The 8651-nt window shown below is 46.3% G+C and overlaps 1 long non-coding RNA gene across 3 annotated transcripts; it reads left to right on the forward strand.

The window, feature by feature from the left end:
• Window positions 1-4230: 4230 nt before the first annotated feature.
• On the forward strand, window positions 4231-8189 carry LOC108177962 (uncharacterized). 3 transcript variants are annotated; one of them, XR_011388386.1, is made up of 3 exons: window positions 4231-4326; window positions 4723-4830; window positions 7794-8189. It is a non-coding gene; the product is annotated as an uncharacterized lncRNA (long non-coding RNA). The 3 variants fall into 3 exon arrangements; XR_011388385.1 differs by lacking the exon at window positions 4231-4326 and adding an exon at window positions 4544-4651; XR_001794657.3 differs by lacking the exon at window positions 4231-4326 and having other exon boundaries at window positions 4692-4830.
• The last annotated feature ends 462 nt before the right edge of the window (window positions 8190-8651 follow it).

The raw sequence follows: 8651 nt of genomic DNA on the forward strand, positions 1-8651 counted from the left end.
TCAAATAAATAAAATAAGTCTTTTTTAAAAAAGAATAATGGAATCTTCAGGAATTATCTTTTTTTTCTTTTTCTTTTTTGTTAAGATTTCTTTTGTTTATTTATTTATTATTTTGGAAAGGCAGAGTCACAGAGAGGAAGAGACAGAGAAAGAGATCTTTCATCTCTAGTTCACTCCCCAAATGACTGCAACAGCTGGGGCTGGGCCAGCCAGAAACCAGGAGCCAGGAATTCCATTTGGGTCTCCCACCTGGGTGGCAGAGGCCCAAGTGCCTGGGTCATCTGCTGCTTTCTCAGGCACGTTAGTGGGCAGCTGGATCAAAAGCAGAGCAGCCAGGACTCGAATAGGCACTTGGAAATATGATTCACTTGCTACACCACAATGCCAGCCTCAGGGACTGATTTTTCTGTCCTGTTTCTGCTGAAGTTAACTTCTTCCCAATGGTTGTTCCTTGGAATAAACTTCTCACAGCTTCTGAACTACTACTCATGAAACTTCTCACTTCTCATGAAACTTCTTAGGCTTTAGAGTAGCAGGATAAAGAGGGGACAGTGGAATGATCTTGAGTGATATTGGCATATAACATTAGGCTCTTACAAATTTACATATATTGTGTGCATCAGTCGGCTATGGGCTAGATTTACAGTGATAACAAGCAATCCCCAAAGTTCAATGGCTTATAGCTTATAACAGCAGAGGGTTCTTTCTTACTCATGTTCCTTGTCTATTTGCATATTAGTTCTGACCCTAGTCTACATCTTCTTTACTCTGGAACTGAGAGTGGTGGAACAATTGATATCTGGAACATTGCTGGTCATTACGCCAGAGGGAAAAAAGAATACAGCAAAAGGTACTGGCTCTTAAATCTTCCTCAAAGTGTCATATGTCACCTCCACTCATATTTCATTGGTTAAATCAGTCTGGATGGCCTAGGCTGACATCAGTGGGATTGGGAAATCTAATCCTCTCCCAAGCAAGAACACCAAACATGTGTGAGCAACAGAACAGTCTACCACATTGTGCTACACATTCAAACACTTTTTCTTGTAATCATATCAGCCTTCTATTATTGTTCCATTTTGCAGACAAATAAGCTAAAGCTCAAAGAGCAACCCGATCAAAGTCAAATAATATCTAATGCAGGGCCTGGACCCAGCTTGCCTGAACCCAATGTTGATTGTGCTACACTGCTATCAGAAAAGAAAAGGAAAGACTAGGTGAATTTGGGAAAGATTGTAGCAGAGGGAAAGGAAAGGAAGGGAGACATTAAAAACAATCGCGGCTCACTAGGCTAATCCTCCACCTTGCGGCGCCGGCACACCGAGTTCTAGTCCTGGTCGGGGCACCGGATTCTGTCCCGGTTGCTCCTCTTCCAGGCCAGCTCTCTGCTGTGGCCCGGGAGTGCAGTGGAGGATGGCCCAAGTCCTTGGGCCCTGCACCCGCATGGGAGACCAGGAGAAGCACCTGGCACCTGCCATCAGATCAGCGCGGTGCGCCGGCCGCAGCGCGCTGGCTGCGGCGGCCATTGGAGGGTGAACCAATGGCAAAAGGAAGACCTTTCTCTCTGTCTCTCTCTCTCGCTGTCCACTCTGCCTGTCAAAAAAAAAAAAAAAAAAAAAATTGCAAACACTTCCTGTGGAAATCAGATCCAGTGATCAGGAAGGAGTAAAGAGATGTGAATGAGGAAGACGTGAAAGATGTGAATGGTAAAGAGACATGAACGGGGAAGATCCTAGACAGCAGAAATTCTTAACCTTAGTTCTTCCCAGTCTGCCCTTACATGTCCATCCCGTGCCATAAGCTCTGGCCTCTTGCCACCCCAAGAAAGTCCAGCTCCTGCCTCTCTACATTCCAAATTCCCTAACCCTGTTACCTACTTGAAGGTCCTCAAAAGTCCCATTCTATTTTAACTGATTGCCCTATTTGTACTGTGCAAAAACCAAAAAAAAAAAAAAAAAAAAAAAAAAGGCTACAACAGAAATTGAGCATCAACAAAGATGTTTGCATCATTTATGCCTGATGTGTTATGAAAATCCCAACATTTGCCTGTTTTCTATTGTCTCTGGAAACATGTATATTAGTGATTTGCATCTGCCCTTTGAAGCAAAATCAATACACACAGCTTTCCAAAGCTATTCTGTGAGAACTGGAGGTGCATGTGGCTTGTTAACATAGCCTCAGAATTGCATTAAAAGGGAAAAGGAAAAAAAATTGGAAAATATTGTTAGTACATATGATAATGAGCTGGGGAAAGCAATAGACACTTCATTCAAGAGGAAATAACCAGTAAGCAAATATATGGAAAATATACTCACTAGTGGTAAAAGAAAAGCAAATTAAAACAATAAGGAGGGGGTCAGAACTGTGGCATAGAGGGTAAAGCAGCTGCCTCCCATATGGGCGCTGGTTCAAGACCTGGCTACTCTGCTTCTGATTAGTTCCCTGCTAATGTGCCTGGAAAGACAATGGAGGATGGCCCAAGTACTTGGATCCTGCACCCATGTGGGAGACCTGGAAGAAGCTCCTGGCTTTGGATTGTCCCAGCCCTGACTGTTGTGGGTGTCTGGGGAGTGCACCAGCAGATGGAAGATCTCTCATATTAACAAATAAATTAAAACAAACAAACAAAACCATGATCAAGTAGTGACAGAGTTGCAACTATTGGATAAATCTCTGATGGAGAAATGTCTAGCTCTGATGGACAAGGTGAGAGACTGTGGAAGGGGACTCCCAGCCCCTCAGTTATCAGGTGAAATAAAAACATTTTGACCTTTATCCTACCTCTTGGATTGGCTTCTGAACAAACAAATCTAAGAAAAGAAAAAAATTGGGGTAGGCATTATGGTACGGCGGGTTACATTGCAGTGCTTGCAATGCCAGCATCCCATATCTCGGAGTTGGTTTGAGACCTGGCTACTCTGCTTCTGATCCAGCACCCTGCTAATGTGCCTGGGAAAGCAGCAGATGATGGCGTAAGTGCTTGTGTCCCTGCCACACAAGTGGGAGACCTAGATGGAGTTATGGTTTCCTGGTTTCAGCCTGGCCTAGACCTGATTGTTGCAGTCATTTGGAAAGTGAAACAGTGAATGAAAGATCTCTCTGCTTATCAAAAAAAAAAATCAATCTTTTTCTTAAAAAAAGTAAAAGCTAATTAAAAATTCATTGCAACAGTATTTATTAGGAAAAAGATTATGAAACAAATGCTGCACAAAAGAATTAAAAATATGGTGCAGCTATTAAACTTTAAATTACATAAACTACACCGTGACATGGAACATGCTTCTGAGATGGTGTTAATTGAAAATGGCAGAATGCATTCATTGCAATTATCCACAATGGCTAGGAACCAGTCAAATAAAAAGCTGATCTGCTGACGTGACAAGAATGTAGGCAGAATTTTTCTCTTACTTATTTAGATTTATTGTGTAATACAGATAGAATATTTATGTAATAATTCTATTTTTAGAGTAAAGAAGAAATAGGACACTGTGACCCTTTTCTATCCTGTCTCTCATTTGAGGCTTGAGGGTTTCATTAAAATGCACAACCCCACATCATCCTCATGTTTGGAATTTTCTGATAAATATATCATGAGATGCTTACTCTGAATTTAAATAGGTCTTCTTTATGGGAGAGGTTATATGTAAATAAGTAGCTCTCCTAGTAATCCAATTAACTTGGAAGGCTGCAGAAGAAAATGTACACTAAGCACAGTGTCCACTTGTTAGGTTTATAAAAATATGAACATTATGCAGGTTGTGGAAAGTCAGAAAGTGTAGGAGAAACCAACATTTTAAAATCGTGGGATTCACACTTTGGAAAACACTCAGTATATTTTTGTTTGCAACATTTCAGGTGAGAAATCTTTACATTTAAAACAGTGAGTTTAGTTGGCAAATCTGGAAAAAAAATATGTAAGACACACACCATTTGATCTGTGCTTGCAGACTTTTGTGTACTTTGGCAGTGTTTTCATTGTACTTTTTTCAGGTGAACAGTTAGAGCCCCTGCATTCCTTGGACATAAATTCCTTATCTGAAAAAGCGGTCTTGGCTTGAAGAAAAACACTCAGCCCATTATCTAACATTGTACCTAAAACAAGGTTTAAACAATTTTCTCCTACGTATCCTCACTTTCCTAAGCACCCAGTAGTGTGCCCCTCTCACCAACAGCAAAAATAGAAAAGCCACACACAGTCGCCCAGCCTGGGTGGGTGGGTGGGTGGGGAGGATGGGGGAGTGGCCCAAGGCTGGACGACGAGGAGCCATCATCTTTTGTGGCTGTCGCGCCGAGGAAAGTTAGGTCGCCATAGCAGCCTTGAAATGAGTTATGCGCTCACGGATGGATAGGGCCGGGGGCGGGGGAGTGACGAGGGGGACCGGAAAACATTAAGTGTCCTCGGGTACTTGCGGGAGATGCTTTCCTGGCTTTTGCACACGGAGGGCGAGGCAAAGTTTGGAGGCAGATGACGCGCCGGGCGCTCCCCTCCTTCCGCGGCTCGCCCAGCCCCCGGGTAACCGGGCGGAGACTGCGCACGTCCGCGTGTGGGGCGGGGGAGGTGGCAGAAGCGGAGGAAAGAGGACGGAGGGGACGAGCTCCGGGAGGAAAATGAGGCTGTGGCGTGTGGGAGCCCGGAGCGCAAAATAGGCTGGTGCTGGAGCGAGAACAGGAAGGGGTGTGTGTGTGTGAGTGTGTGTGTGATGTGTGTGTTTCCCTTTTTAGATCTTTTCATTCAGGAGGCGTCTCCGTGGAGACTGAGGAGGTGCTAGGAGTCCCCTGGGGTGCTGTCAGCGCCGCTTGCTGAGTTTCTGCGGAAGAGTGAAATACGAGGTAAAGCACACGCCTCCTGGCAGCTCCCCGGGGCCAGAGGCGGGGCCCGGGAGGAGTGGGGGAGGGGAGCGGGACCCCCTTGGCCGGAGCAGGCTGAAGCTTACAAATGGGGGTCTGTCCGCACACTCTCCGCGCGGCCGCGCCAGCACCGGTGTCCGGAAGCGAGCCTGGAGAGTCGTGTGCTTCCCTCAGTTCCAGGGCACAGCTGGACCGAGCCGCCTCAAGCTGTGCTCTCTCACCTTCCTTGTTTCTGACAGACCCCAAAGCCCCCGCCCCACCCCCGACTCCAAGAAGGGCCATTTCAGGGACGCCACTCGGGAAACCCCGGTGCCTTTGAAGGACTGCAGACATCCTATGCGCTGACAAAAACTCATCTCATCCTTCGGTCCATTCTCCGGCAGGGACCGCCTGCCAGGGGGTTGCGACCGGGAGCCACCGGCGAGGAGGCAGCCGGTGGGGTTGAAATGCCACACTTGCATTTGCAACAGCCTAGTTTGCGAGGCTTTTTCAATGCAAATGTGAAGTACTCCATCTGCGTTCCGGCTTCTCTGCTCCTATTTATAGCGTGGCTTCTGGAGAAAGTCTGCTCCATGTTGAAAAAAGCAAAACCCTGATAAACAAACATTTGGAACACAGACACTTTAAATTGTCGTATAGCCTCTGGAAATGCCACTTAGTTACCACAACAAACATTTCTTGTGCATTCCATGCTAGGCTTGGGAACACTGGCAGCGCCTTCATAAACGGCATCACTGCTGTTTGTGCTATGGGGTGCCTCTTCCATGTGCCCCGACAGGGCCAGGCGTGCCATCGCATCAGATAGAATATGATTACCTCTTTAATTCTCTTTCCTTCTGCTTAAACCAAACAGGAGGTCTCACTTGGGAGCTAATAGATCTTTAACACCTTTCTAATACTTCTTTGTCACTATTGTTAGGGTTACCGGCAAAAGTATAGAGCTTCAGGCAGTTTTCCGGCTAGAACTGATTTCCTTTGCTTTGTTTTTATTGCATTTATTTTTATCTTTAACTTCTGTTTTTGGCCACTGATACCGATTTTTTTCCCTTATGTTGTGATTGTGTATTTTAAAAATAAATTAGAGCCAGAAATAAAAGATCTATTTAAAAAAAGATATAACGACAATGTTGTACTAACATGGTAAAAGTGTAACCAAAAATGTGGGAAGCACAGCTCACACTTCGAACATCGTGCTAAAGAAAAGTGCTCAGAGCAAGCTTTTTTTTTTTTTTAAAGATTTATTTATTCATTTGAAAGAGTTACAGAGAGGCAGAGACAGAGATCTTCCATCTGAAGTAGGTGGGTTAAAAATTGATGAGGCTAAAATTGATTAGGTTTGTGAGCTTCACCAAGCCCCTGTGTGACTCTACCTGGCCACACCTGAGTGCCCACTGGCCAATCAGGTTAATTAACCACTCCCCTTTGGAAGTGGGTTAAAAGCCTGGGACAGGGTGTGGCGCCTCTCTTTCCCCTGGCCTCTAGCCAGGAGGGGGCTGGCTGTAGCGTGGCCTTTGGGTTATTTAGGGGGTTCACTTACCATTTGGCTGCAACGACCCTGAGCTAGGCCTATCTGAAGCCAGGAACCTGGAGCTTCTTCTGGGTCTCCTACTTGGGTGCAGGGACCCAATGACTTGGATTATCTTTTGTTGCTTTCCCAGGCACATTAGCAGAGAGTTGGATTGGAACTGGAGTAGCCAGGACTCGAACCGGCACCCATATAGGATGCTGGCAATGTAGGCAGTGGCTTTACACGCCATGCCATAGCACCAGCCCCCAGAGCAAGCTTGTTAAAGCACTGTTTCATGCTTTTTGTTTTGGATTTTGCTTTTAATAATTTGCATTTATCACAGACCAATCACTTTTGTAGAATATGAAGGTACTTCAAAAAGTACATGGTAAATGGAATGTTTTAAATGTTTTACATAATGAGCGGGGTCAGCATTGTCGCCATAACAGGTTGCTGCCTGCATCCCATAGGGTGCTAGTTCGAGTCCCAGCTGCTGCACTTTCAATCCAGCTCTCTGCTGTGGCCTGGGAAAGCAGCAGAAGATGGCCCAAGTGCTTGGGCCTCTGCACCAATATGGGAGACCCAGAAGAAGCTCCTGGCTCCTGGCTTTGGCCTCAACCAGCCCAGGTCCTTGCGGCCATTTGGGGAGTGAGCTAGCAGATGGAAGATCTGTCTCTCTGACTCTCCCTCTCTTTGTAACTCTGTCTTTCAAATAAATAAATCCTAAAAAAAAAATATATATATATATATATGCTGGCGCCGTGGCTCACTAGGCTAATCCTCCGCCTTGCAGCGCTGGCACACCGGGTTCTAATCCCGGTCGGGGCGCTGGATTCTGTCCCGGTTGCCCCTCTTCCAGGCCAGCTCTCTGCTGTGGCCAGGGAGTGCAGTGGATGCACCCCATGGGAGACCAGAATAAGTACCTGGCTCCTGCCATTGGATCAGCGCGGTGCACCGGCCGCAGCGTGCCAGCCACGGCGGCCATTGGAGGGTGAACCAACATCAAAAAGGAAGACCTTTCTCTCCATCTCTCTCTCTCACTGTCTACTCTGCCTGTCAAAAAAAAAAAAAAAAAAAAAAAAAAAGATATGAGCATTTCCCATGAACTTTTTGAATACCCCTCATATAATTTTTTTAAAAGATGGACTTGAGCCATCCTCTGCTGCTTTCCCAGGCACATTAGCAGGAAGTTGGGTCAGAGGTAGAGCATCTGGGACTCAAATTGGCGCCCATATGGGATGCCGACACTGCAGGCTGCGGCTTTACCTTCTACACCACAATGCCCACCCCCACATAATTTAAAAGTGCTTTCCTACAAATATTATCATGTTTTTGGCTTTAAGGGCTATGACAAGTTGATGTAAAGATTTCTCAATGCTGACTTTCTGTTTCTGCACTTGTCACACACCTGTAACAATCCTTTAATGTGGTCACGCAGGGAGCTAGTGAGCGAAGAGGAGTGGAGAAATTGCCAGCAGCCACACTGCCGTGGTCCCACAAGGCACAAACCCCACCCCCTTCTGTGCCGATCCCACAAGGCTACAGGCTCAGCACGCCCCTTCTCCATCACGGCCAAGATTCCAGAATGACCACTGGTATGCTGCAGCCTCATGTGGAGATGCTGCGACACCTCTGGGATTCCCAAAGAAAAGGACAGGAAGGTGGGCAGTACTAAAGTCCCACCCTGACCTCACTCTGAATATTCACTCGGGCCACTGGCCCTTTCCCTATGTGGGACAACCTCGACTTTTATGCCGCTCTTTTTCCAGGAGAGACGTGTGTGTACTCGTGTCTGAGTGTGTCCTAACTTTTAAATAAACTGTGCTTTTCTGTACACCTTTGTCTCCTTGACTCCTTTCACAAAGGAGTAAGTGCAGCCAGGCCCGCTGCTTACAGCACCGTCACAGACCAGGACTGGCTCCCCGCTCTGAGCAGCTCTGTGTTAGGCAGGAGAAGGTGAAGTCTGCCTTAACCAGGTGAAGCAGGTTAATTCCGAAGACAGTACAGAGGGGGATGTTGGCCTAATCAAAGCTGTGTGGCCTAATGAAAAGCAGGAAGCCATTAAGTGGTTTCTTTCTTTCTTTTTCTTTTTTAAGATAGATTTATTTATTTGAAAGTCAGAGTTACACAGAGAGAGAAGGAGAGGCAAAGAGAGAGAGAGAGGTCTTCCATCCGTTGGTTCATTCCCCAATTGGCCGCAACAGCTGGAGCTGCACTGATCCAAAGCCAGGAACCAGGAGCTTCTTCTGGGTCTCCCACATGGGTGCAGAGGCCCAAGGACTTGGACCATCCTCTA

Source organism: Oryctolagus cuniculus, chromosome 4 (assembly GCF_964237555.1).
Source record: "Oryctolagus cuniculus chromosome 4, mOryCun1.1, whole genome shotgun sequence".
Classification (NCBI taxonomy): domain Eukaryota; kingdom Metazoa; phylum Chordata; class Mammalia; order Lagomorpha; family Leporidae; genus Oryctolagus; species Oryctolagus cuniculus.